This window comes from Aptenodytes patagonicus, chromosome 1, assembly GCF_965638725.1.
Source record: "Aptenodytes patagonicus chromosome 1, bAptPat1.pri.cur, whole genome shotgun sequence".
NCBI lineage: Eukaryota > Metazoa > Chordata > Aves > Sphenisciformes > Spheniscidae > Aptenodytes > Aptenodytes patagonicus.
The window spans coordinates 9578702-9601250 of NC_134949.1; positions in this window are offsets into that span (position 1 = coordinate 9578702).

A 22549-nucleotide genomic window follows, 5' to 3' on the forward strand; every position below is an offset into this window, starting at 1 on the left:
CTTGTTCCATTCTGAATGGTTTATTACTAACCGGGGCTTACAAAAATAGCATAAAGAGACTATTTTATGCAAGGAAAATACACTTATGCTTCCAATGTGCTCTTAATATACTTCATAAGTCAATAAGCAAGTTGTGAAACTTTAATTTGTTATTGTAAGTTGCAAAATTGTTACATTTTTAGAAGTATTTGGAGAACAAATAGATTCCTTTCACAAAAATTGTTATAGCTCTTTGTTTGCATATACCTAACGTAACAGGGCAGCATTATCTGCTATGCAGAGAACTGGGCTGACAATTTTACCTAGTTCTTGCTCTACCTTCAGGTTGCTAGATAACTTTAGGAAAGAAATTTTCCATTTCTGTGCTTAAATTTCTCTTCAGGGTCACCCTGAAGAAGTTAGAGCTTTAAACAAAATTTGATAATGTTGAATGGTCAAGCTGTGAGATTTCTCGTGCCGCAGATGGTGTATCCCATGTTCAGTGTGTGATTTATCACATGATAATATTTGCAAATGGAAACATCTTTAGCTGGCAACAGTCCTGTATTTTTATCTGTGTGAGTGAGCCAAGAAAAGTAGGTAATATTTATTGAAATTCCTTTATTCATATAGGAGAAGTAGTTTCAACAAAAAAGTCACTTATTCTGAGACCCCCTTAGGCCTGATGAATTTACAGTCATCTAAGATGAAAAGGGAAGAGGAAGAAGCACTGTTATCTCATTTCAAGAGGTAGAGAGTTATGGGCTTAGATACATGGACAAGTTCCCACGGAGATAACAAGTTACTGAATAGCAACCAATGTGTTGTAACTGTCCTTTTGCGTTCTCCTGGTTTGTGGCAAATGTGAAGTAATTCAAATAATCCTTATCCTCTTTCATCACATATTTTGTGGAGGACCAAAGAAATGTAAATCACTTCACACTTGTCACAGGTTAAGAGATTGAAGATAAACATTGTAGATCAGCTATATTGGGTAACTCATTATGGCACCACGACTCCACATGTCTGTGACTTGAGACCTAGATTGACTTTCTGTGCCCAACACTGAGTCTACACTTCTTGAGCCTTACTCCCATGTCTAACCTAAAGAAAAAAAAACAATGCCACTATTATATTTTCTCAGTGCCAGCCATGACAACAAGAGTAACTCAAGAAAGCCTAGCCCTAAGGTATGCCTGGTCTGACAGGGGGAAAAAAAATATATCAAACATATTGAAAGAACTAGATTTCCAGCTGTCATTTGTAGACTCAAGAAGCTTGGATATTCAGATAAGCAACTAGCATTTGGAATATTTATTCAGTGAAAGTAAAGTTGAAACTTTTGGGTGCTATCCAGTTCTCCATCACTATTCATTATTATTAACATGGTGCTATTCCAAACAGCAATTTTTTATTTGTCGAGATTATGATTGCACCTAATAATGTATCTTGAGGACAAGAGAAAAATTCTAGCAATGCATCTGCAGCAGCTGCTCAGTTTTAGTATGCTCACTGTGATTTTTAAATTGTTACTCCCACATACCTTGGGTTTCTTATTTGATTTGTGGGGAATAAAGGTTTTTGTTTTGTGGGTTTTTTTTTTCATAAAATATCAGAATAGAGTTTGACACTGGCAAGAGAAACTGAGATCATTAATGCTCGGTCAGAACGCCAGCATAATCAATTACAAATTTTCTTCTTCCAACACACTACCAACTGTTTAGGATCAGGAGAAAGAGGTCTTCAGCTCTTAATTTCTGTAACATTTTGCTGGTAGTATATACACAGCCTTTGTGTTTCAGGAAAAGGGTGTTTTTTAAAAAAATATAATAAGCCAACTTTGATGAAAGTGAGTTCATAATTTATTCTTTTCTTACAAAGGGCTCAGTGCCACTTGGTGAAAGTCTTGCAGTCTGGTCCTTCTGGTTGCTTAAAAATTACAGGAGTGTTAAAATCCATAATGTCCATGACTCCTGGACCAATCTCTGGTCCATTTCCTGCTGAAGTAAGCTCTGGAAGTATATGTGACAGCAGTAACAGTTCCTCATGAGGAATAAAGAGTAGCCAACACAGACAGGTCATTGACTACAGGTTTATTGCGCAGTCTATTCACCACATTATCTAACTTAAGCTAAACTTGGTGCCTGGAAATAACTCTATTTAGCTGTCTTTGAAAAAAAACTGTCTGGAAGAAGATTTGATCGTGTGTAAGAGAGAATATCATCTACTTTTGGGTAGATACAATGATTTATTTTAACGCTTGGTTGTGTTTCAGAACTTTCTTGACTCATTTAATGCCCTTTCCTCGCTTCCCTAAACTCCATCCTCCAAACCACTGTCTTTTATGCATTTTAGTCTTTATGACAGGTGAGATTTGTGTCATATTTGTTCTTGGTTATATATTTTCCTCTTTCAAGAAGATTAGGAGAGATGGAATCACTGGAGGCTGTCGTGGTTTAATCTCAGTTGGCAACTGAGCACCACGCAGCCGCTCGCTCACTCCCCCCCACCCGGTAGGATGGGGGAGAGAATTGGAAGAGCACAAGTGAGAAAAACTCATGGGTTGAGATAAAAACAGTTTAATAATTGAAATAAAATGATAATAATAATAATAATATGATAATAATAATAATACACAAAGCAAGTGATGCACAGTGCAATTGCTCACCACCCACCGACCAATGCCCAGCCAGTCCCCGAGCAGCGGCCCCCCCCCGGCCAGCTTTCCCCAGTTTATGTACTGAGCATGACGTCACATGGTATGGAATGTCCCTTTGGCCAGTGTCGTGGTTTAATCTCAGTCAGCAATTAAGCACCACGCAGCCGCTCGCTCACTCCCCCCCACCCGGTGGGATGGGGGAGAGAATTGGAAGAGCACAAGTTAGAAAGACTCGTGGGTTGAGATAAAAACAGTTTAATAATTGAAATAAAATGATAATAATAATATGATAATAATAATAATACTACACAAAACAAGTGATGCACAGTACAATTGCTCACCACCCGCTGACCGATGCCCAGCCAGTCCCCGAGCAGCGGCCCCCCCGGCCAGCTTTCCCCAGTTTATGTACTGAGCATGACGTCCCATGGTATGGAATGTCCCTTTGGCCAGTTTGGCTGTGCCCCCTCCCAGCTTCTTGTGCACCTCCAGCCTCCTCAGTCAGTAGAGCATGGGAAGCTGAAAAGTCCTTGGCTAGTGTAAGCATTACCTAGCAACAACTAAAACATCCGTGCGTTATCAACTTTGTTCTCATCCTAAATCCAAAACACTGTACCAGCTACTAGAAAGGAAATTAACTCTATCCCTGCCGAAACCAGGACAATATCCACCCCTTATTCTATACCATTTGCATCATGCTCAAGTCTCACATTTTCCAGTACATTTTCATTAATCACCACCCCCTTTTATATATATATATACACACACACACAGAGATATCATTCCCTTCATCTGTGGGCCATCCCTCTAAAATGTTCGGTGAGTTCATTTAGTCCATGACTTCAGGCTCCATCTGTCATAATAATCTTTCAGGGCAGGAAAAATGGAGATGGTATGTGGTGTTGGATTGTTTCAGGTTGAAGTCAGTTCTGGTACCATCATCACTGTGCTTTGCTTGGTTTCACTGAAGTTATTCTTCATTAATCTGGGTGATTCTTATTATAATAACATTAGTATGGCATATAATATTATTAGTATTATTAGTATATCTGTGTATTATTAGTATAACTATTATAACTATAATTAGTACTTAACATCACATAATTCAGATCATTGGCTATTCTCACCCAAAATCAAATCCCCTTGAGGCACACATCGGACTTCTCCATCCTTCCGCATTATCCACCAAGTGCACCCAGGTCCTTGAGCAAAAGCAATCCCACGGATGGGTCTGCCTCTGCCCGAGGCAGGAATAACCCAGACTGTCTTCCCCAGCATATTTTTTATGTGCACTACAGGGACTTTATTCCCATCTACAGTACGTAAAAGTTCTGACTGGGCAGGGCCTGCTCGATTGGCAGATCCCCTCGTGTTGACTAACCAGGTGGCCTTTGCTAAATGCGTATCCCAATGTTTAAACGTCCCACCACCCATTGCTCTCAGCGTAGTCTTTAACAGTCCATTGTATCGTTCAATTTTCCCAGAAGCTGGTGCATGATAGGGGATGTGATACACCCACTCAATGCCGTGCTCTTTGGCCCAGGTGTCTATGAGGTTGTTTCGGAAATGAGTCCCATTGTCTGACTCAATTCTTTCTGGGGTGCCATGTCGCCATAGGACTTGCTTTTCAAGGCCCAGGATAGTGTTCCGGGCAGTGGCATGGGGCACGGGATATGTTTCCAGCCATCCGGTGGTTGCCTCCACCATTGTAAGCACGTGGCGCTTGCCTTGGCGGGTTTGTGGGAGTGTGATATAATCGATCTGCCAGGCCTCCCCATATTTATATTTCAACCATCGTCCTCCATACCAAAAAGGCTTTAACCGTTTGGCTTGCTTGATTGCAGCACATGTTTCGCATTCATGGATAACCTGGGCTATAGTGTCCATGGTCAAGTCCACCCCTCGATCACGAGCCCATCTGTATGTTGCATCTCTTCCTTGGTGACCTGAGGTGTCATGGGCCCACCGAGCTAGAAATAATTCACCCTTATGTTGCCAGTCCAGATCCACCTGAGCCATTTCAATCTTAGCAGCTTGATCCACCTGCTGGGTGTTTTGATGTTCTTCAGTGGCCCGACTCTTGGGTACGTGAGCATCTACGTGACGGACTTTTACAACCAGGTTCTCCACCCGGGCAGCAATATCTTGCCACAATGCGGCAGCCCAGATGGGTTTGCCTCTGCGCTGCCAGTTGCTCTGCTTCCATTGCTGCAACCACCCCCACAGGGCATTTGCCACCATCCATGAGTCAGTATAGAGATAGAGCACTGGCCACTTTTCTCGATCAGCAATGTCTAAAGCCAGCTGGATGGCCTTTACTTCTGCAAATTGGCTTGATTCACCTTCTCCTTCAGCCGTTTCTACAACTTGTCGCATAGGACTCCATACAGCAGCTTTCCACCTCCGATGCTTTCCCACAAGACGACAGGACCCATCAGTGAACAGGGCATATTGCTTCTCATTTTCTGGTAGTTCATTATACATTGGGGCCTCTTCAGCACGCGTTACCTCCTCCTCTGGCAATATTCCAAAATCTTTGCCCTCTGGCCAATCCATGATCACTTCCAGAATTCCTGGGCGACTGGGGTTTCCTATTCGAGCCCGTTGTGTGATTAGTGCGACCCACTTACTCCATGTAGCATCAGTTGCATGATGTGTACAGGGGACCCTCCCTCTGAACATCCAGCCCAGCACTGGCAGTCGGGGTGCCAGGAGGAGCTGTGCTTCAGTGCCGATCACTTCTGAAGCAGCTCGAACCCCTTCATATGCTGCTAATATCTCTTTTTCAGTTGGAGTATAGCGGGCCTCGGATCCTCTGTATCCCCGACTCCAAAACCCTAGGGGTCGACCTCGAGTCTCCCCTGGTGCTTTCTGCCAGAGGCTCCAGGTAGGGCCATTCTCCCCGGCTGCGGTATAGAGCACATTTTTTACATCTTGCCCTGCCCGGACTGGCCCCAGGGCTACTGCATGAACTATCTCCCGTTTAATTTGTTCAAAAGCTTGTCGTTGCTCAGGGCCCCATTTGAAATCGTTCTTCTTTCGGGTCACTTGATAGAGAGGGTTTACAATCAGACTGTAATTTGGAATGTGCATTCTCCAAAAACCCACCACGCCTAAGAAAGCTTGTGTTTCTTTTTTGCTAGTTGGTGGAGACATGGCTGTTATTTTGTTGATCACATCTATTGGGATCTGACGACGTCCATCTTGCCATTTTATTCCTAAAAACTGGATCTCCTGTGCAGGTCCCTTGACCTTACTTTGTTTTATGGCAAAACCGGCCTTCAGCAGGATTTGGACTATTTCCTTCCCTTTTTCAAAAACTTCTTCTGCTGTGTTGCCCCACACGATGATATCATCAATGTATTGCAGGTGTTCTGGAGCTCCACCCTGTTCTAATGCAGTCTGGATCAGTCCATGGCAAATGGTAGGGCTGTGTTTCCACCCCTGGGGCAGTCGGTTCCAGGTGTACTGAACGCCCCTCCAAGTGAAAGCAAATTGTGGCCTGCACTCTGCTGCCAAAGGGATTGAGAAAAATGCATTAGCAATATCAATTGTGGCATACCACTTGGCTGCCTTTGATTCCAATTCATATTGAAGTTCTAGCATGTCTGGCACAGCAGCACTCAGCGGTGGCGTGACTTCATTTAGGCCACGATAGTCTACTGTTAGTCTCCACTCTCCATTAGACTTCCGCACTGGCCATATGGGACTGTTAAAGGGTGAGTGGGTCTTGCTGATCACTCCTTGGCTCTCCAGTCGACGAATCAGCTCATGAATGGGAATCAGGGAGTCTCGGTTGGTGCGATATTGCCGCCGGTGCACTGTGGTGGTAGCGATTGGCACTTGTTGGTCTTCGACCTTCAGCAACCCCACAACAGAGGGGTCCTCCGAGAGACCAGGCAAGGTGGACAGCTGTTTAATCTCCTCCGTCTCCAAGGCAGCTATACCAAAAGCCCACCTGTACCCTTTTGGGTCCTTGAAATACCCTCTCATGAGGTAGTCTATGCCAAGGATGCACGGAGCATCTGGGCCAGTCACAATGGGGTGCTTCTGCCACCCATTCCCAGTTAGACTCACTTCGGCTTCCAATACAGATAGCTGTTGGGATCCCCCCGTCACCCCAGAAATATAGATGGGTTCTGTTCCTATATATCTTGATGGCATTAGGGTACACTGTGCACCGGTGTCTACCAGAGCCTTATACTTCTGTGGGTCTGATGTGCCAGGCCACCGAATCCACACAGTCCAGTAAACCCGGTTGTCCCTTTCCTCCCCCTGGCTGGAGGCAGGGCCCCTCTAATCCTCATCACAGTACTCGTTTCTCATTTCTTGTACGTATGAGTCAGAAGTTTCTTCATTAAGATCAAGAGTAAGATCAGCCCTTCTACTCTCTCTGGGGAACTGCCCGCTGGAAACTGGAGCAGCAATTTTCCTGGAAGAACCTCTTTCTGTGATTGTTTTCCCTTGTAATTCACGTACCCGTGCCCCTAGGGCTGCAGTAGGTTTCCCATCCCACTTCCTCATGTCCTCTCCGTGGTCACGCAGGTAAAACCATAGGGTGCCCCGTGGTGTGTATCCTTTATATTCTCTCTCTTGAGCAAAAGAACGCTTACTTCTAATAGCCGAGATACTGGTCCGTATAGGTGAGGAGTAGGACCTATCCTCTCTGAGTTGCTGGATCTCCCGGGACAGTTTTTCGGACAGTTTCTCCACAGCCGAGACGATGGAGGAAGAAAGACTTTCCTCGTATTGCCGGAGTTGACTAGCCAATTCATCCACTGTTTGTTCCTCTCCATCTTTCCAGGTTATCACTGCCAATGAATTGGCGTATGACGATGGTGCGCTCCTTATAAACTTCCGCCACATGGGTCGTGTGCACTTGACTTCGTCTGGATCTTTGGATAGTTGTTCATTGTTCAGGTCATCATAAATCACCTCCAGCACAGCTAATTCTCTCAGAAACTGGATACCCTTCTCCATGGTGGCCCACTTGCTTGGGCGACATATGACATCTTCCTTAAAGGGATACCTTTCCTTCACGCTTGACAGGAGTCGCCTCCAAAGGCTGAGGATACGTGTCCCTTTTCCAATTGCTTTGTCAATGCCCCCTTCCCTAGAAAGGGATCCCAGCTGCTTGGCTTCCCTACCCTCTAATTCCAGGCTACTGGCCCCATTATCCCAGCATCGGAGCAGCCAGGTGACAATATGCTCACCTGGACGGCGGCTGAAATCTTTTCGTATATCTCGCAGCTCACTCAGGGATAGAGATCGGGTGGTCACTGTCTCGTTTATGAGTTCTTCCTCTTCCTCCTCCCCGATCAGCGGCCGGCTTTCCTCCTCCCGTTCTCGTGATGGTCCTTCTCTAGGGTCATCTGTCTCGTACAGTTCTTCCTCCGGTTCCCTTTTAGAAGAAGCTTCTTCCTCCCTTACTAAACGAGCCGACTTCCGCTTCCAAGATTTCTTCTTGTGTACAGGGGCGACTGATACCGGCACAGGCTCATTCTTTGGTTCAGCCGCAGGGCGTGTTGCTGGGGTTGGAGTGGCCGCAGTGCAAGTGCATGTCACCGGAGTCTGAGTGGCCGCAGGGCCTGTTGCCGGGGTTGGAGTGGCCGCAGGGCCTGTTGCTGGGGTTGGAGTGGCCGCAGTGCATGTCGCCGGGGTTGGAGTGGCCGCAGTGCAAGTGCATGTCACCGGAGTCTGAGTGGCCGCAGGGCCTGTTGCTGGGGTTGGAGTGGCCGCAGTGCAAGTGCATGTCACCGGAGTCTGAGTGGCCGCAGGGCCTGTCGCCGGGGTTGGAGTGGCCGCAGTGCATGTCGCCGGGGTTGGAGTGGCCGCAGTGCATGTCGCCGGGGTCTGAGTGGCCGCAGGGCCTGTCGCCGGGGTCTGAGTGGCTGCAGAGCCTGTCGCCGGGGTTGGAGTGGCCGTAGTGCGTGTTGCCCGGGTTTGAGTGGCTGCACGGCCTGTTGCCCGGGTCTGAGTGGCCGCAGTGCGTGTCATTTTACTGTCAGAGCCAGAGACCTTCTCTTCCCTTTGAGGGCACTGAATGGTGTTGAACAGGGCTCGGTAGGCATGGGCCAGGCCCCAGCACGTTGCAATGAGTTGCATCTCTCTAGAGTTGCCAGGGTGACAGCATACTTTTTCCAAATATTCTACTAACTTTTCAGGATTCTGCATTTGCTCAGGGGTGAAGTTCCAAAACACTGGGGGTGCCCATTGGCCTAGGTACTTGCCCATCTTGTCCCACACACCCTGCCACTCATAATTATTCACCCTTGGGGCAGATCTCTGGATGATATTCTTAAATTGCTTACCAACTTTAGACAAAACCGAAACAATATTCCCAAGAAGTACTAATAGAAGTATCTTAACTGCCCAAGGATGCTCAAAATACTGAAAAATTACTGTAATGAAGGAGGAAACATCATAGAAGAAGGTAGTGACACTGCCATTCTGTATTTCCTCCGTAAAAAAACTCTCAGAAAAGTTACTGCAATTGCTAGTTGTCTCCACGATATGGTATCCATGGTACAGTAACGGCTTCATTGCGAAGTTTACATACCACAGACAGTTTACGCCCCACGTTGGGAGCCAAAAAGGACTGTCGTGGTTTAATCTCAGTCAGCAATTAAGCACCACGCAGCCGCTCGCTCACTCCCCCCCACCCGGTGGGATGGGGGAGAGAATTGGAAGAGCACAAGTTAGAAAGACTCGTGGGTTGAGATAAAAACAGTTTAATAATTGAAATAAAATGATAATAATAATATGATAATAATAATAATACTACACAAAACAAGTGATGCACAGTACAATTGCTCACCACCCGCTGACCGATGCCCAGCCAGTCCCCGAGCAGCGGCCCCCCCGGCCAGCTTTTCCCAGTTTATGTACTGAGCATGACGTCCCATGGTATGGAATGTCCCTTTGGCCAGTTTGGCTGTGCCCCCTCCCAGCTTCTTGTGCACCTCCAGCCTCCTCAGTCAGTAGAGCATGGGAAGCTGAAAAGTCCTTGGCTAGTGTAAGCATTACCTAGCAACAACTAAAACATCGGTGTGTTATCAACTTTGTTCTCATCCTAAATCCAAAACACTGTACCAGCTACTAGGAAGGAAATTAACTCTATCCCTGCCGAAACCAGGACAGCCAGTTTGGCTGTGCCCCCTCCCAGCTTCTTGTGCCCCTCCAGCCTTCTCAGTCGGTAGAGCATGGGAAGCTGAAAAGTCCTTGACTAGTGTAAGCATTACCTAGCAACAACTAAAACATCGGTGCGTTATCAACTTTGTTCTCATCCTAAATCCAAAACACTGTACCAGCTACTAGGAAGGAAATTAACTCTATCCCTGCCGAAACCAGGACAGGGGCAAAGAGAAAAAGTGTCAGGGGCTTTAGTGGGTGACAGGCAAAAGCTTGTAAGTGTGGGACTGGGGAAATGCGGCTCAGAGATGATGAAGGTGCTGTGAAAAACAGGGACTGATCAGCCAAGATTTAGATGAAACAAAATGAGAAACTCACTAGGGATTAGAGCATGTACAAAGTTTACTGCATTTCAAAGATCATTGAGTTAATTACAACATCGTATGAAAGCAAAATTCCACCTGCGAGGATGCATGGGGAAAGGGGAAGTTGGTGCATAAATATTTCTTCTTTCTTTTCTGTACTCCTTGGATAAAAAGAGTTCTAAAATATTCCTCTGTATAAAAAACCTCATAAATTCTAGCTTTCTTTCTTATAAAAATGGAACTTTTATTGATTTTAAAAGCCTTGGTCTTCTTCAGGGAGCTCATTATAAGAGAAAGGTCTAGATAGGTCAACTTCAAAGTAACAGTTAACTTGGAATCCTATCAATACTTTTCAAAGAAAAGTCTCTCATCTGAACTCTGTGCACTATCACTTTTCTCTTTCTCTGTCTTTCTTTCTGTGTGTATGTGTCTGTATGCATACATATATATCTCCTAGAAGTGCAACTATATGTTTGTATGCACGTATATACCCACGCATATATATACACATGCATATATATATGTAAACTTATATGAAGAGTTATATATATATTCTTAAGTACATCTATTACCTCATTCAATAAAGAGTTACTTAAGGAAGTCTCATTTTAATTAATTTGTTATTTGCAAAACATTATTGAAAAATACATTTCACATATAAATGCATATCATACTGATTTGGCAAGAACAAAGCCAGTTAATTGATCCCAGTTGCAATGAATAGAATTTCTCTCCCACCATTTCACTTCTGTTTTTGGAGATACATTCTGAAGTTAAAATTGCACATGTGGCATAGACCTGTATTTCAGCAAATGAGTTCTGTTAACATAGTCATTAGGTTAAATTTATGTGAACAGGAGACCAGGAGCAGTCTACTAGTCCCAGTGGATTCCTTCAGTTTGGATTCACAATTTGTGTAAGTTATGATAACAGTCTAATTAGTGCTTTGGACGTACAGTTTTCCACTTGGCAGATAGACTACAATAGCTCTTTCAGAAATTCTACTCATTATGTCTTATTAGTATCAGGCAAGACAATATAAATCTCATTTCACAAGAGATTTATAAGAACTCCTACGGGGAAGTGGTCCTTTTTCAAATGACCTCTAGTTTCTTTTTCTGTGTGTCAGCTGGATGTTTCTAGAATACAGTATTTAGTATAAAGTATAGTACATAACAGTATCTAAAAATGTCAATGTCTGAGAAATTAGATAGTATTTCTTCAAGCTAAAGCTGCTTTGGGAACAAAAAATAATGCTAATGTTAGTGTTTCACCAAATGATATACCAAAGTGAAAACACTTTTAGTATATATTTCCTAATCAAACTGAAAAATTCTAAATGGCTTAACTAGTCACTAGAATGAAAATAGTTCATTTTCATTCACACATGAAGCTGAACATCTCGATTCTGGACAAGAATTTTGGGTTTAGGTCAAAAAAAGTTTTTTTGTTCCATTCAAAAGAATTCTCAATTTTTTTTTAAACTAAAAATTCAGAAATCACCAAAGCTTTACACATTTAATCTATTTTTAGAGAAGTGGGGTTTGATTTTTTAATTGTCCTAGAATTAACATGTCTTCATTTTGGTTGGCTTTTATGGGAGTACAGCATGTCTAATTGAATGTTGAGAAAGAATTAGAATTCTCAAGACATCTCTATCTAGTCTAGTGAAGAAAGAAATTGGAAAATACTGTTAATTCTGCTTCTGGTAGAGTTTGAGTATGATTAGTCGTCCTATAAGCACAAGTTTCCCACCTACAAAATTAGTTGGCTCATTCCAAACCACAGCCAGAGGGCGACCCAGTACGTAGCTGATGTTCAGTGTCCGGAACTTGAGCCTGAACTCAGAGCCACGAGTTGGTAGAAATCCAGCGGCTACATCTGGTGTTACAACCAGCTGGATCTGGGATAAGCTGTACAAAGAACAATTTCAGCGTAAGGCATGGTAATGGTTCATTTATCATAACTTTCTACACTGTTACTGTGCTTTTTGCTGCCGCTGATGACCAAATCTGAACAGCATTACACTGTGTATGCCGTCATGCCATTTGAAGGGGGTTTGTTGAATAAGAAGAAAGTAATGGGCCTCTGTGTTTCACACTGCATTGGCAGGAAAGTGCACAAGATTTGGCAAGTTCAGTATTCATGGAGCATGTTCTATATTCAGTGCGAATTATACAAGTGTCCAAACTTCCTATGCAGTGACAAATCCCACAGAAAGTATTTTATATTTGTTTTTAGGAACAAACATGGTTCTTATTGCACTGTAAGAGATTATGTATGTCTTGATTGCTGTTCAGATTTTTAGTGTCAGCAAAACAATATATTTCTCTGTATGAAAACAGAAAGGCTAAGATGCCTTTGCTTACATCCGCATGGGCCAATGACTCATGCTGTATTTTAGGAACAGGCCAATTTCCAGTCTTTGATCACTGTCAGCTGAATAATGGTTTGCAAAGCCAAAAAAGAAAGAGAAGTGTGATTTTTTTCATCTGTTAAAACTAAGTACAGTGTACTTAGTAGAAATGAAAAATAAATGCATGGAGCCAAATTCTGGTTACATACAACAAACAATTTACAGTAAACTCTTTGAATGTATTTATGGTAAAGTACATGTAAGCAGATGCATTTCCCAGTTGCTCTGAACAGGGGATGAAAGCAAAGTCTGTGAGGTCAATGCATTGTTCAATTTAGCTGAACACAGGTGATTTAAATCAAAAGTCTCAATTGCCTTATATCTTGGATATCTTTTAGCCCCAATTTGTTTTTAGCTCCTTATTTGTTTAGTTTGGTAGCCTTTTACTTTCCTGTTGCATATATGGGAATCAATCTGAGTAAGTTCAAATACATTGCTTTCTGTAGCTTTTCCTAAAGGTATTGTCTTAGGTTACAAAACCTGTATTTCATATTTCTGTCATATGTTATGGAAAAGGTAATAAAACAGTATTTACAAAGCAATTAAGTAATTCATCAACCTCGGGTATTAATTTAATTTAGATATTTTTATTTCCTATCTATTTTTATTCTTGCAACCTGTGAATTAATCATTTTGACCCTAATACATATTTACGTGAGATATATGTGACTCACTAATGATCACATTGTATGGTTATTGAGTTGGAAAATGTTTGTAATATAATTAAGCCTTTAGGCTTTATAAGGGAGATTTTCTTTCTTTCAATTTAAAAAAAAAACAAAACAACAAAACCAAAAGTGAGAGTTACCTATTTCTAGCTTCTTCTTTTTTTTCTTTTTTCTAGAGATGTTTTAGAACAAAGAAAACTGATGTAAATCCTCTTTAATTTTCTCAGTGTCAAAATTTGACCTACATATTTGGGGTTACAGATGAGACGTCCTAGTCACAGTGAAAACCATTGCATACCTGGATTTCATCAGGCACAATTTGGAAAGTCATAGAATCATAGAATGGTTTGGGTTGGAAGGGACCTTTAAAGATCATCTAGTCCAACCCCCCTGCCGTGGGCAGGGACATCTTCAACTAGATCAGGTTGCTCAGAGCCCCATCCAACCTGACCTTGAACACTTCTAATGATGGGGCATCCACAACTTCTCTGGAAAACCTGTGCCAGTGTCCCACCACCCTCATTGTAAAAAATTTCTTCCTTCTGTCCAGTCTAAATCTACTCTCTTTCAGTTTAAAACCATCACCCCTTGTCCTGTCACTACAGGCCTTGGTAAAGGCATCTCTGTTATAAGAACGTAAACTCCATTTAAGTACTGATAGGCTGCAATAAGGTCTTTCCGGAGCCTTCTCTTCTCCAGGCTGAACAACCCCAACTCCCTCAGCTTTTCTTCATAGGGGAGGTGTTCCAGCCCTCTTGACTATTTTTATGCTGATTCCCCAACACCTGGCTAAAATTGATGCATGTACTTACAAGACATACATAAGGTATTTTCCTTCCACAGATTTAACAGAAAATAGACTTCCTTACCAACACCTAGTGGACCAAAGGAGCCCTGATTTATGATAAAACAGATCTAATAACATTTTTGAGGGTGTACAGGAACTTTCCAGTTTCAAAGCAAAACCCAGCTGAAAGCATGTCTTCGAAAAATTCTCTTCATCTAAAAAAAAGGGTTATATTTGGAACTTATCCCAACATAATTGCACTGATTCTCTGCAGAAACCATCCACACCTTGGAGTTTTTCCTAGCCAGTCAGGTGGGCTATGAATCATAAGTACTATCACAGTAGTAGTAGAAAGTACAACAAAACACTCATCAGCTTGCAGAATGCATTGCACAGACTTTGGGATGTCTGTCCCCGCAGTGACAGTTACTCTATGGGAAGAGAAATGAAACAAATACTACTACTACCAGCAGCCTCTGTCTGAGCCCACATTAAAAGGTAGGAGTACTCCACTCTTCTTCCCAGGTCTCATCCTCAGTGCCCCCAGGTTGTTGCCTGGCTCTGTACCCCTGTATTTCTGCATTTCCTTTCAAATGAAAGGAAGGGAAGAAACCAAACTCATTACAACTCATCCACTAACGGGCACAACTTGGGGGCCCACCGCAGAGTATAGCTGCACCACAGATAGCTACGCATGTTGTATGACATGGTCTGAGGTTACTTGTGAGCAATAACGGAGATAGATAAAAAATGGACAATGTTTCTGCAATGAGCTTTTTATGACTGTACAGAGCTCTGTTGACTTTGGGGTTTTGCCTGGGTGTAGAAATCTGGCTCATATGGGATCAAAGTCATATAGAGTTTTAAAGAAAAGGTAAAAGAACTTTTCCCTTGTTTTACCAGCTGCCTGCAATGCCTGCTGATTCCATGAAAACTGAACTCAAAATGTCACCTTCTTTTTAATTACAAAGCCAAGAATCAAACTATGCTTAGCAAAATATAAAAATAGAAATCTCTGCAGACAAGATACCATTACCCAATGTCTTGTTAGTAATTCATTTGTTTTAAAAGAAATTGCCAAGAACAAGTCACTGTTAATTGTATAGCAGGTTATATTTACTTTTCACAAGAATGTCAGATGGAACTGCATTTTCAAAACCTTTTTTACAAGTAAATCTTAAACTTTCCAGGCTTGTCTAAAAAAGGAAGTTAGTGTTCAGTAAGGTAGGATGTGATTTTACGGAACACTAGTTATCCCACGTTAAATCCCAATGTGAACAGTCCAGCCCTAGAAGTAGGTAGTGTGCCAGAAATTTCTATATTAGCTTTACACACAAAAACTTTCCTGTGAAGACAAGGCCTCAGGCACCTTTTATTCAACAAACTCCTTCCATTTTTTTCAGCAAAGCTTTATTTTACTGCAACATTTTTATGTCTGTGTGATACAAACTGCTAATTTCTTCCTCTTGCAGCCCAGACAATTTTTTTTTTTACTATTTTTTTTTTTTTTTTACAGGAGGAAGAAAGTGGGGCAAAGAAATTAGGATTTTTCTCCAATCTAAAACAAAATTTTCTGGGAGACACAGGATAACACTTGAAGAGTCCTGGTTTCCTGAACTGTGCTAAGACCACTTTCTCACTTCCATTCCTTCAAATAATACAAATACAAGTGCTCATCTGTCTGTTTAGTATGTATTTTCTAGGTTTAAAGTCTATGGTGTTAACATCACAGAATTGCTAACTTTTTTTCCCTTTTCCCTTTTTTATTTCAGTATTAAACTACAAGTCTTTACAGTAATGCTTCAGGACAGAAGGAGGCCATGCAGTCCACTGCAGTCATTCCCAGTAACACATTGCTAATGTTTTCATTGCTTCAAAGTGCTTGTCTAACACTTTTTGAATGATCACAGCTGTGGTTTCTGGTGTCATCTCAGATGATCCATTCTCCATGTTAATTACCCCTTTGCATTCTGCTGATTGTCATGATGCCTGATCTTCTCATTTGACCTTGTGTCTGTCAGCATTAAAACTTCCAAAGTTCTATGTAACTTTGTCATATCTCTTAGTTGTCTCTTTTCGTGTGAACATTTACAGTGCTGTGGTGGGTTGACCTTGGCTGGACACCAGGTGCCCACCAAGCCACTCTATCACTCCCTTCCTCAGCAGGATGGGGGCAGGAGGAGAAAATAAGATGGAAAAAAACCTTGTGGGTTTGTTTTAGTGGCAGTTTAATAAAACAAAAGCAAAGGCTGTGCGTGGAAGCAAAGGAAAACAAAAGATTTATTCTCTACTTCCCATCAGCAGGTAATGTCCAGCCACTCCCCGGGAAGTAGGGCTTCAGTACGCATAGCGGTTGCTCTGGAAGACAAACATCATAATAACAAATGCCCCTCCTCCTCCTCCTTTCTCTTAGCTTTTATCGCTGAGCAAACGTCATATGGTATGGAATATCTTATGGTCAGTTTGGATCAGCTGTCCTGCCTATGTCCCCTCCCAAGATCTTGCCCACCCCCAGTCTACTGGTGAGGGGGGAATGTTGGAGACACAGCCTTGATGCTGTGCAAGCACTGCTTAGCAGTAACCAAAACATTGGTGTGTTATCAACACCTTTCTAGCTACCAATAGAAAGCACAGCATTATGAGGGCTGCTATGGGGAAAATGAACTCCATCCCAGCCAGACCCGATACAAGTGCACAGAGAAGCATGGAAAGGGATTCTACCCCTGAACCCTGTGTATTAAAGCCTGATTCATTGCACATGAACTTAAATTGGCTGGAGATGAGAACCCAGTTTTCAGATTCTGTACCACGAGTTATTTGGCAATGCCTAGTAAGAATTGCTATTCTGCATTCCTCTGCTTAGGCAAGGAAATGTGCTAATCTTTTCTTGGGTACAAGAAGCCACATATTAAAATTCAGAGGCCAAATTCATACTATATCTCCAACAGACTTTGAAGTAAATTTCTTTTGAGTGTGGCAAGCTGATTGATAGAGCATTTATTCCTAGCCAGTTGCACCTCAGCAGTGACCCTTTCAATTATAATAATACTCCAAGTTTAAGGCTCACATCTGCATTTCACATTTCACAAAGATAGTGGTTATGAACAAACCACATATATGTTGTGATTTGAGACCATGTAGTGTAGCACCCCAGCAGGGCAGCACTGAAGCAATCAAGATAGCAAAGTTTAACAATTCATGGGAATTTCTTATTGAAGTCTGGAGTACCGGAGACCCCAAGAACAAAATTGCTCACAGAGATGATTTTAAGGATGGGGGGCATCCTGTGATCTAGCTCCAGCGGTAGTGTGCAGATGCAACAAGGTGAGTTGCATTTATGTTTTTGGTATTTTTCTTTCATGCTGGTAGTTTGGGAGAACCTGGCTAAATTTAGAAACTTCAGGAACTCAGCAGAGCCTCACATGAAGGTAAATGTCAGCCAGTTACCTGCCTCTGGTGATGCATCTACTCTTGTTCCCGTTGTGTTCCTATAAATACTATGGAAAAGGCTGGCTGGGGGATCACTGTCTCTCACAGAGGCAAAACACCAACGACCACACATTCTGCCTCTTCGCAAGGCAATGGCTCCTAGACTCTGGCTCCCAGATGCTCTCAGCTCTGAGCCAGGAGTTTAGACCTCTTGTACAGGCATTATCTTCTTTCTGTGAGAGGCAGCAGATATGAATTACAAATGCTTATACTCTGAAAATATTTTCTGCATACACTTCCCATTCATTTTTCCTAAACATTTAATATTTACCATTCACTAAATATTAATAGCATAGCTATTACTCAAACCCATGTTTTGTTTCTGTATTTATTTTTAGAAGAAATGCTTTGTGTTGTCTCTGTATACATACTCTCCCAAAATTCTTCTTTTTTCAAAGACTTCTTGAATCCTTTCTCCCTAATTTTCAGTATCTTTCTTATCTATTCTATTATTTTAAAATATAAATAGTGCATAAGAGTCTCCCCTCTGTTTCAGGAGCTTTCCACTATCTTTTTCCTTATCTGCATCTGTAGATTTTTTGCATGGTTCAGAAATGAACTTCAGGCACTGTAGACTATCTTTTACTTTGGATACTTGGTAAACCTTTGGCACCAAGAAAATTAATGAAGTTCAAGCAAAAATAAAATTCACTCAAATATGTATTTCTTGCTGTCCATCCTGATTCTTCTCCCCACTCAACTCTTTCTTATTCTAATTATAGTCTGAAAAGACAGCTCATGAGCTGAAAAAGAAGTACAGAATGGTTAGTCTAATATTATATCTCTATTTTATAAATTTCAGTATCGCCTTGCTGAGTTTCATAACTATGTTTTCTTGTTCCCTTGTTTGTAATCTGCAAATTGCAGAATTCTCTCCCAGTTGTGATCTAATCACTGAATTGTAGTGAGATGATTTTGCCAGCTTCCATTTCTTTTTCCCGATTAATAGTTTCTTCATCTCCCAGAGGTTTGTGTGGTTTGCGGATGCTGTGGAACAATTCTCAGCTGATCTTTTAATCATGCAGTTTTCAAAAATGTTCTCCTGTCATGGTCAGATTCAGCTTGGCTTCTAACATATCTCCCCAGTGCCTGCAAATGCCACAGTGAGCATGTTTAGATGATATTTTTGTATTTGCCAAACCTGTCTGGATGGTATTTACCTCTAAATGGCAGAGGTAAGCCTGTGGGGCTGTCCCTCCCTCTGCTCCAAGCCAGCCCACTGCCACGCAAAGCCCAACAGGCCAAAAGGCAAGATGCATGAGCTCAAGCTTGGGAGAATTTAACTACACTCCTATGGCTCCCTTTTGATTCTGTGCATTGGCAGACATCTCTTTGCCTGCTTACAAAATACTATATTAACAGATTCTTTATGAACCTGGTCCTTGTTCTGCCTCCCTGCTCAAGACAGTAGCAGGTCTGTGATGTGATATGCCAACATTACTCATAGTTAATTTGGCAATGCATGATAGTGATTCCCACTAAAAATGTGGATGTCCCTCCAATCCCTCAGGAAATTAGCTCTTACTATGTCTTCTATAACATATTCACATTTCCCTTTCTTTGGAAACTTTGACTCCAAATGCATTTGAATATCCCTAATATGCTGGTTAGTTTCCAGGCAATGTCCAGTCGTTTTCCAGAAGTTAGATTGCACACATATCTGTTATTTCTTGACAAATAGTCTTTTAGCCATCTCTGACAAAACAGTAAATTGTGGCTTCCTGACTTAAGGCTGCAAGTGTCTCCAGAGATGACTTTCTCTGGTTTGTATCACATTCAGATAACCACAGAGTTAGCAGTGGTGAACTATATGTCAGCTTTGTCTGATTTGTGTCTTTCTTATAGCATTTATTACATCTCTTACATTTTATTCAACATGGTTGTAGCTATTGATCTCTCTTCTAACTGTGGTGAGGTATTAAAAATTAGTGCCTCTATATATCTGTCTCCACATTCTGTGCTCTATAACAGTCACTTACCAGTAGGTGAGTCTGGGTGTTACTCATTTCAATGAAAATGAAAAAGTCTTCTTCCACTTGACAGTATCTGTGGATGGGGAATTGCACTCTTCCTTCACATTTTTTTTACTGGTTTAGAGGTTTGAGTTGGGTTTGACTTAGCCTGAAACCTCCGTGAGAACCATTATTCCTGTTCTTCTCAGAGAAGCCATTTTGCACTGCAACTCAGTAGAGCACTTGGTGTGCATTCACGCTTTTTTAAAAACTGTATAATTTGAACGCGGTTCTCATTACTGGTCTTTTATGCTGAGCCTGTTTCCACAGCATGTCTCTCAGCTGTTGCATAATGTAACTTTTCCCATCAACTTGTAAGCAGCTGAGGAGTCAGAGCTGAATAAATCTGAGATAAAGGCTGTTATATGCAAGGCAAATAGACGTGAACTGGCAATTTAATATTGCCCTTTCATTTGTCCATACTGTATAGGACTGTGAAAGCCGAATCTGGCAGAAAATATGCAGTGTTCACAACTAACAAGTAAGCCTTGAATTTAAACTTGATAATTTATGTGGGTGCAAGTGGATGCCTGTGAGTGAGATGAAATGATTTAGTCTAATGGCAGCACAGTCTCTGATTTGGAGAATTTTAAGACTCAGATTTGTAACCACTGAAATGCAGAGCAACATATGCTTCACCAATGGATTAATAAACTAAACTAAGACTTAGCCAAAGATCTATATAAAGTGCTAACAATATTCATACAGATATTCTCTGTTATAAATATTATTTGAATGATAACCTGAAACCACTGGTGAAAAATTAAAATTAGACCTGTACAGTTTTAAACTACTCTTAAAATATAACATCCTGTTACTAGATGCTTTACAGACAAATTATTGGACTCAATAGAGGGGAAATTCTTTTGCCTGTGTTATACAGGAGGTCAGGTTTGATGATCAAATGGTCCCTTCTGGCCTTAAAAGCTATGAATCTACTCCTTTTCTACAATGTACACATAAAAGGTCAAATTTCCAAGACTGGAATATTTCACTGAAGGACCAGAAGCTCTCTAAGATGTCTTTAAAATAATGAAGGGGGTAAAAAAGACATAAAATAAGGACAAGAGAAAGAATACAAAATAAACTAAACCAAGGAAATTCTATCTTTCACCCTACAAATGGGAATAAAACGTTAAATATCAGAGCACGCCATGTGCTTCCAGTACTTATGTGGCAGTGCTTAAAAACAACTCCAGCACACAGCTCAAGCTAGTCTGTTTTGCAAGGGATGTTTATGCATGATCTCTCACCTAACAAGAACCTGAAATTCTTTACTCGGGGGAAAAATATTTTGTGACATATTTACATGTCACCCCATGTAAATACATAAACATAATTAAGGAGTTGCAGTGAGAAATACCAGGATCAAAATAGCTACTAACTGCCTAACAACATTACCACAGTCGTGGTATTAGCACCCACCCTCCCATACCATCCTGAGAGTGAAATATCTATAGAACAACATTTTCATTTTTGGAGTTTATGCTCTAATCTCAGTATGGATTTCAATGTTTAGATGAAGTCTTAATGAGGGTCACTCTTAAAAAAAGGGGTACATGCTTCTGAGGCACCCTTTAGATTTTGTTTCTAACTGTGTCTTATTTAGAAAGACATTATACACTAAAAATGATGTTCTACTCTTTTAACTCTAAATAGTTATTTGGTGGCACCGTGAAAAAAAAAAAACACTCAAACTGCAAACAGTACAAGCCTATACCCTCTTAACAATCAGTACATAATCTAGGTTCCTCCAAATATTTGCATTTCTCATAGATGACTTATCAAATACAAACAGTAATGAACATTCCTTCTCCTCCATCTTGATGAGTTCAGCTTCTTTGCAACATTGACTCCCTTATAATAAGGGGTTTCTGAACTGTAATAGAAAAGGGATACATTAAAATAATACACATGCTACACATTAATTCCCTCCATCCATATGATTTTTATTTTGTGCCCCATTAACCTCCACTGCTTGACAAGGGTTTAATTTCTAATCCATGCAACTATTTTCTGATAAACTATCTGTGCCTGCAGATAAGGCAAAAGTAGAAAGACATGATATTTGGAAGAAAAAATGCTGAGCTGGAGAGCATGGTAAGAGGTGTTTTATTTAAATGACAATCTTTCATATAGCAGCTCTTATCCAAAGACACAAGAGCACTTGAATTTTACAGCCTCTATGTTAGATCACTGTATCCATTACTGAAATTCAGCTATGGCTGGAGAAAGAATAGAACAGCCTTGTGAACATACATCAGGATGGCACAGAAGGTAGGAAAGTAATAAGGAATCTTCATACCGGTGTAAGAAATATAGATATAGGAGCAATTAGTTAAGTGAAATTTAGTCGAGATACAAGAATTATGGCTCTGTGTCACTCAAATCTAGCTTTATTACATCTTACTCAAAGGAGAATATCTGTCAGAATTTCTGTAATAATACAATATTGTACTTCTACTTAGTATAATATACTTTGTGTTCCTATACCACATTATTATTAATAGAAACTAATTACTGCAGATAAATCCCGATATGAGTGGGTCACAATTTTACTTGCAGTGCAATGATGTGTGAAGTTTTTTGCAGGATTAATAGTTTCATTTCTAAATCAAAAAAATAGGATTTTTTTGTGAACTGCTTATACTTGGAAAGCAGTCAGAAACAATGCTGTAAATCTCCTTGTTTTCCAAGGTACCTGAGCTAAATCCATTTAGGCTCATATTATGCAAAGTTTCAAAAATAAGATGAAGAATGGGACTCTTATTCTGTTTAAATAGAATTCTTATTTTAGAACTAGCTGTGATAACATCATAAAATTTCTTGCTGGGTCCCTTTCTGTAAAAACACAAAGCAGGTTTTATACAACTTCTCTTCTCTACACCCCAACCCCCCAACCCGTACTTAGGAAAGGGAAATTCTTGACAGAACACCCTCATTGGCAATGACCATCTGTCTTTGTGTTCACCGGTAGGTGCTAATTGGCACGAGTGAAAGGAGGTGGTAATAAACACTTAGCCCAGTGTAGCCAGCCCTGTTT